Below are 8,013 nucleotides of genomic sequence, written 5' to 3' on the forward strand. Positions count from 1 at the left end.
TATAATCTGGTTTTACAAATGTTTATGACATTTTATAAAACCTAATTATTCTTTCTATATGATGTATGTTTCTTTTTTTTTTCCTTTAAGAAAATATGACTTTTTTTTATCTGTCTGAGCAGCCATATTGGATCAGACTCTACTGTTATCTGACCAACCACTGTTCAACCTATCTTGCCTTCCGTTGGCTCAGTGTGAAACTGCAACAACATGCAAATTACTGTGAGCAGACGTTGGGCAGATAACTGGGTAATATAGTATCTGACCCAACATGGGTACTTGGCCAATAAAAAAGTCAAATGTTCCTAAAAAAAAAAAAAAGTATAATTAAAAAAATATAATATAATAATAGGAGCACTATAATGTTAATGTCTGTACATATAGGCAGTTCAGCCCGGTGCAAAAAACCCTTAAAAAAACACCCTAAAATGTTACCTAACTTATTCCAGAGCATTGATTGATTTTATTGAATCAATGCTTTCCTATACTTTTTACTCGGTCTGTGGTGCGGAAGCACCTCTAGTGGTGGTCCGTATGACAGTTACCAGAGGAAGAGTTAAGCCTGCAATGTAAACATTGCAGTTTTTTCAAAAAGAGTTTAGGGGACAGGGTCACTGCACCCAGACCACTTCAATTAGATGATGTGGTCTTTGTAAATATAATGCTCCTTCAAGTTTTATTAAATACAATAATCTTTTACAAAGAGAGAAGTGAACATTTGATGATAGTTGTCGTTTCATTCGGGAAAACCCCATCATCATACTAATCCCTGGGTTATATATTGCCTCCATTAGTGCTACGGAAGGCAGGGCTTCTACAGTAACCAGTTTATTATGAATCGTTTTCTGTGGCTTTTCCGATATCAGTCTCTACCGAACAGTGGGACCCCCAGAAAATGACATGGGCCACCGATTCTGAGTCCAAGGGTGATGAAGCAGTGGAATAGGTAACTCAATTTTTGTTTGTTTGCTTGTTTTACATTATAGTTTTTTTTATTTTAAGTGGAGAGAGGATAATTTATTTTCTTTGCAATAAAATAATAATAATTTTTCCCATTTTCGTCTTAAAATCATACAAATATAGTGTTGTTTTCACACTCCAGTGAGAAATGGAATTACTGGTGATTTTATATATGATACACAACAAATTGAGCTGAACCAGTAAGTCAATGTATTCACCTGTGCAAAGTGCTTTATCATGAACATATAACTGCTTAGATCAGTAACAACTCTACATGGTAAGAGTACTAATATTAATTCATATTTTCTTACCTTTTTATCATACTTTTTTTGTGCATGTATATTGTGGTTTTAAGAAAGAATATTAAGGGTTCTATTGCTGGAATCTCATTATATAGTCACACACTCAAGAAAACAAACATTTCTTGAAAAAGCGCACTGCGGCACAAAAGAGGGCAGAAGGATTTGGGTTCAAATAAGTCAAGGACCCTCATAAATTTGGGAGGTATGTGAAGGGACAGATGAGAGTGAAAATGCTGAGATACTTTATCTGGGCCTTTCCACCCTTGTTGGAGTTCTGCATACATTTAGGAAGTAACAGCACATAATCATATCTTCCAACATTGGAAGGCAAGGTGGCAACTTGCATCACTGGCAACACCCACAATGGGTGGGCCTGCTCAAGAATGGTGTCTATCAGCCTTCTTCTTGCAGAACCATGTAGAGAGCACTGCTGATGCACTCTCTGCATGGTCAGAGTGCCTATAGCTCATGTGTGCTGCCCCCAGTGAACTAAATCGAAACGATGGGACAGAAATATTAAAGGGACGCTATAGTCACCAAAACAGCTTTAGCTTAATGAAGCAGTTTTTCTGTATAGATCTCGCCTCTGAAGTCTCACTGCTCACTTCACTGCCATTTAGGACTTAAATAACTTTTGTTTCTGTTTATGCAGTCCTAACCACACCTTCCCTGGCTGTGACTGATACAGCCTGCATGAAAACAAAATGGTTTCACTTTCAATCAGATTTATTTTAGTTTAAACGTTTGTATCTCCTGTCTGTAAATAGAACTTAAATTACATTCAGGAGGCTCGTGCCGGGTATAGCAAGCTTTTAACAGAGCAGGAGATAAGAAATTCTAAATTAAACAGAATTTGCGATAAAGGAAGTTTAAATGTTAGATGATTCTTTGCAGGAAGTGTTGAGGAAGAATGTGTAAGTCCAATGCTGGTACATAAACAAAGTGATTGAACCCCTAAATGCCATAGAACTGAGCAGTGAGACTGCAGGGGCATGATCTTGATCTATAAACCTAACCTGCTTCATTAAGCTAAAGTTGTTTTGGTGACTATAGTGTCACTTTAATGATTGCTAAATTTGGGGTCTAAAAATTTTAGTAGCTAGCTGGCCTACAAGTCTTGTTACAAGGAGCTACAACAGTGATAGAATCATAAGTGCCCTGTCCTAGATGTCCAGGTTTACTTTTAAACTTAATGGGTCTGTAGAAGACCAAGTAAATAAGGGCCCATCTGTAAGAGGGGAGCCACAGGAATCAGTAGGCTCTTGGATCTCCCATGTTAATGGTGTTGATGTAAATAATTGCTTGACATGCAATACCATCAGTAGCGACATTTTATAACCAGCAAGTTATGTTGTTATGGAACTAGGGCACGAAGGAGTCAAACTGCCAGCTCAAACAATCACATGATTTACAGCTCCAAATGTTTGATCCATCTCCTTTCCCTGAACTACTGAGTCCTGTTCATTGACCTATCATTAATATGTCACTTTACTACGCTGTAGTCAGGAAAAAAAATATAAAAGGTGTCTCAACTGAGCAACATTTGTGTGCCTCGGGAGACCCTGTGCCTGGGTTACAGATACTCTCTCCATACCTCCCAAGAGTTCTTCTTTGAGAATTAAATGAATTCCCCTAACCTTCTTTCTTCACCCAGCCATATTTTATCGGAACATTTAATGTGTGTCAGGATTCCTCGGGATCAACAGCAGTAAAATTGACAGTAATATGTGCTCAAGCTGTGTTTATACATTTTAAGTTGAATAATTAAATTTGATCTTGTTCCAAATAACATACCCAATTACATTAATGACATGAAACCAGCTAGATATTTAATTACTTGTTCAAACATTTAATATGATATTATTTTATTATGCAACTTAAATATAGCAAATAAATATTTTCAATGCATTACTGAAGCGCTGCACCTACCCCCCTGTTTTTATAAATCAGCATGTATAAAACTAGCCTGAAACACATAGACTTTTCACTTTTTAGGCCGTCTAACTTGCCTGATTGACCTACCGGGCACTTGGTCACACAATAAAATCCCTACACACACTCAGTATATCCCCTACACCAGAGGTGCGCAAAAGGTAAATCCCCAGATGTTGTAGAATTACAACTCCGATGATCATTTGCCTGCCTTTAGTTTGAAAAACCTTCATTGGTGTTGTAGTTCTAAAACATCTGGGGTTCTACCTTTTGGGCACCCCTGCCCTATACAGTCACTATACATCCAGTACACACAGTGCACCCATATACACACACTTTACACCCTCTATAAATGCATACAGCCCTGTACACACACACCCAATATCCTCTATATGTCAAATATATCCTCTATACCCAAACGCTACACCCACTATACACACACATACATTACACCCACTATACACACACATACATTACACCCACTCACAATGTAACCCTTTACACAAACACTACAGCCACACACACTATAGCCCCATGCACACACAGTGCAACAACTATCAATGTATACACATACTGCAACCCCTACTCTCACACACGATCCCTACAACCATTAGACGAGTGTGCACACATACAGGCTACAGCCCCCAGCTAATTAATTAATTAATGGGATCCTAGACAGCTTGATTATTTTTATAAAAAACCCTAGGTATGGAACTAAACTAGAGCCACCTCTGTATCTTAGCATTTCTTTCAAATATCAGCAAAGAACGAGAGAGCTGCAAGTTTAACATATGCATACCTGTTGACATGATACTATTATTAAATTTTAAGAAATACCTCCCATAGTATCACTATGACACCCATGTGCTGGTATGTCAGTAATCCACGAGGGATGAAGCATTTTGCTGAATCGAGATGCAAGGAAGTATATTTAACCCTTTGTACTTGTATCTATGACAACCAAGGACATGCTGGCCCTGTGTCCCATTTCCAATGCTGCAAATAGTTATATCATAGACGTCATAATGAAATTAAGTATTTGTGTGGGAAGCCTAGAGCAGCGAGCTAATGAGCAGTGGATTAGTTAGCAGGTAAAACTGGGCTATAATCATGTACCGTGAAAACCCTGGTGTGGGGGTACAGCCTCCTGTGCCTTCAATGATGCCTCTGCTTCCTTTTTAGTCCGCCCTCCACCTACCCTCCACCTGCCTTCCATTTATCTAACCCCGTATAACCACTTCAGTATTGTCCCTTGGTTAAAACTATGTCTAGTGGTTTCATGCCGCCAAAACTTTCAAACAGAGAAAGGGGACACTTTAATTTTATGGGTGTGGGCGGGGATGTTCTGAGAAACTTTAAGTGAATTACTAAAAACAATCGATGCAACTAAAACAGAATTTAAAACAAAAACAATGTATTTTATTTACACAGACTGATTTCTCTGTAAACGCCTTTATTGTCGTTTAGAGACACATTAGTGGGAGTGTTGTTGCTGTGTAGCTCTGTGATACGCTCAGACACACCAACATTATGGAGCTCTAAGAAAAAAAGAGACATTAGGATAGAGAAGAGGGCAAAAATAATTTGGGTCCAAATTAGGTACTGTCCATCCTAAATAGGGACACTTTGGAGTGATGGTTTCATACAAGCCACAAATCCCACAGGCTCTGTTTGCCTGGGCTCCCTATCACTTCATAATGCTAAGACAGAAGTTCAACAGTTGCATTAGCACAATAAATCACCACCATATTTGGAGAGCACAGATTGGCTGAGAGCATCGGCCATTTAAATCTGGATGAAATTGATAGGAGTAGCCAGCTACCACCATGCTTTGAGTGACCTTTAACGTTATGTACATCTCCTCCACTTCATACTTTCCCCCTAACCTTCACAAACATTGTCACTTACCTATGCATCACTTAATAGAAATGCTTAATTTAAAAAAGGCATTGAGCCAGAGATTAAATAGTACCATGATCATATATCATAATGATGGTAAAAGAAAAAATAATATACAACTGCCTGGCCGATTTCCAATAAATTCTGATAGACAGCATTGTGTAAAGAATATTTAAACAGCGCTGCAACCGGACAGCACCTTGATGAAGTGATTATGACATAAGTAGGAAGTCATTAAATGTGACCTAAATGCCCATCATACCATAGCAATGCAGTTCACATAGCCAGCAGTGTTTTATCCTATGGACAAGAACTAGAGACTAGTCCTACAATTATATCACTATCAGGGTTGTTCAGTAAATTAAGAATTTAAAGTGAATTTCAAATTAAAGGTAAAAATAAGTTGAATTAGAAAAATTATTGAAGTCGGCCGTGCTTCCATTTTGCGTACTTTGGCATTAAAAATACACCAGGTACCCAGACCACTTCATCTCATTGAAGTGGTCTGGGTGCAGTGTCACAGTCCCCTTAACCCTGCAGATATCATTGCCGTGTTTGAGAAACTGTAATGTTTACATTCCAGGGTTAATACTGCCCTAGTGGCTGTCTCCCAGACAACTTCTAGAGATGCTTCCTGCTATTTACGTCATCAGGGCCAGCGCTACCTTAAGGCGGCACAGGTGGCCGCCGTAGGGCGCAAATATCCAGCTGACCATCAGGAGAGAAGTGCACAGCACTCATCTTCTGATGGTCATTTCCTGTAGACTGGCTGAGTGCCAGCACCTCTGCTGCCCGGCGAAGGAGGAGAGGGCGTGCGAGGGAGCCCTGACCCAGATCTGCATTTCCTGTATAGCTCCCTCACGCGCCCTGTAGAGGTCCTGGAAGCCGGAATATTCCGAATCCCAGGCATCACTGCGGGGGTGTAAGAAAACTAAAGGAGGATATAATATGCTAAAGGGGGTGTAACACACACAGGGATAACATATATTCAAGAGGGAATATGTAACACTAAAGGGAATAAGAAAGTCAAAAGAGGGGATATGAGTCACACAGGTGAAGATACATTTTTGGGGCGATAGGGGGGTCGGCAAAATGCATATTCGCAAATCATTGCACCGGCCCTGGATGTCATCACGCTTTGCAAGAGGATATCCAACATCTTGCAAAACCCCATAGGTTTCCCCTCACAATGATATCGGAGGAGGCGGAGACGGATCCAGCGACATAAGATATCAGTGCTGGAATCGGATAAGTGTTTAAATAATTTTCAACCCTTTGATTGCGGCGGGGAGATGCAGGGGCAGACGGATTCAATAGTGTTAGGAAAACAGTTTTGTATTCCTAATACTATAATGTTCTCTGGGAATTCTCACTTTAGTGAATAATCTTGTAAAAGGGGAGGTATTCCATAAAGTGTGAATTGTGCAAAAATGACCAAGGAACTGCAAATTTCAGACAAAATTGCAGATAGTTATTGTACCTAGCATTTGAATGTTAGTTATGACAGAAGGAAATATTTTGCTTAACTTACTTTATTTTACTCCTACAGCTGCAAACATTTTTCTTAGTAACAAGAATAACCAATAAGAAAACAGAAAGCCGACCAAATATTCATAAGCTTAGCCGTACCTCCTCTTTCTTTGTAGTGATGAACTCAAACATTCCAAACCTGACCTGATAATTCATATCTTCGGATGGGGCCGACCAAGGTAATCGCATGTGGCAGGATCTCCTCGGGGAAAACCTCTCACTAAGCCAAATAATTAACAAAACCATTTTATTTTGGCAAAAACCCTGATAATTCTCCTGAGAAACACACAGCCGAGTGTTTGATCTGCATTTGACACTGGATCCAGCGAGCATTGCCACTGCTAGGTTTCTCTACGGCCTGCAGACATATCTGAGGCTGGGTGGGTGGCGACCAAGTCTCTGCCTTGGTTTACAGCTAGCTTGTCCCCGGGCACTGTTTCTCCATCCGTTGGACCGGCAGAGGTTATCCTGGTTCCCACTGGTAAACTCTAGTGGCCTATTCTAAGAGGCATTTACAATTAAAGTGGTTTGGAGGGTTGAGGCCTACCTCTCAAGATGGCCGTCACATTGGAACCTGCTGCTCCACAAGCCGTCTCACAGTCACTGTCTCATGTGGATTCACTTCTATAAGCTTTTGACTGCTTGTGTGCACAATTTCGGTTGAAGCTAAAAGCCTGAGTAATTAATACCACGCCCATATGCCATGACAAGGTCTCCTAGATCCTGTTTGTTAGTTGACAATGCGTGGCTGAGTTTCTACCGTCCATCCTGCGCATGGCATCGTAGAGGATGAGACGCGAGTAAACGCCACACCTGGTGCATAACCGCCGAAAGTACAGCTTCAAGCTTTGCATCCACTTGGCTCGTTTGCGAACCAACCAGTGCCACACCCCCACACACAGCTCGCCTAATCGGTGGGTTCCAGCTCTGCATCGCTTGGTGCATGAAATGGTAGAAATGGTAGAATCTCGAGTACCATCTGCTGGATGCAGTTGGATTCCAGGGACCATCGCGATGGAGTGTATTTAAGCTTGGGGCCAGAGCGGCGACCCCCTCACATTGCCTGTACTCCAGTTTCCTAGTGGCAGCCATCGGCTGAATGGGCTAAGGACCCTCTCTACAGCAATGCTTAGTTTGTTTGATTTCTCTGTGAATAGTTCCAGTTATGATTATTATTTTATTTTATTAAAATGCTCACATAGACTATCTGCTGTAGTAGACTGTTGATAATTTGGCAATCCAGCTCTCACTAAACCACCTTCTTAATTCTGCTTAGGACTAATTGAGCTATGATTGTAAAATGTTACCATGTGTCTTTAAACACCCTCTGATTAGGCAAGTTAATAATAGCAGTAATAGTCTATTCTCATGTGGCTCTTGCTTTTGAGAC

This window comes from Pelobates fuscus, chromosome 9, assembly GCF_036172605.1.
Source record: "Pelobates fuscus isolate aPelFus1 chromosome 9, aPelFus1.pri, whole genome shotgun sequence".
In the NCBI taxonomy this organism is placed as follows: domain Eukaryota; kingdom Metazoa; phylum Chordata; class Amphibia; order Anura; family Pelobatidae; genus Pelobates; species Pelobates fuscus.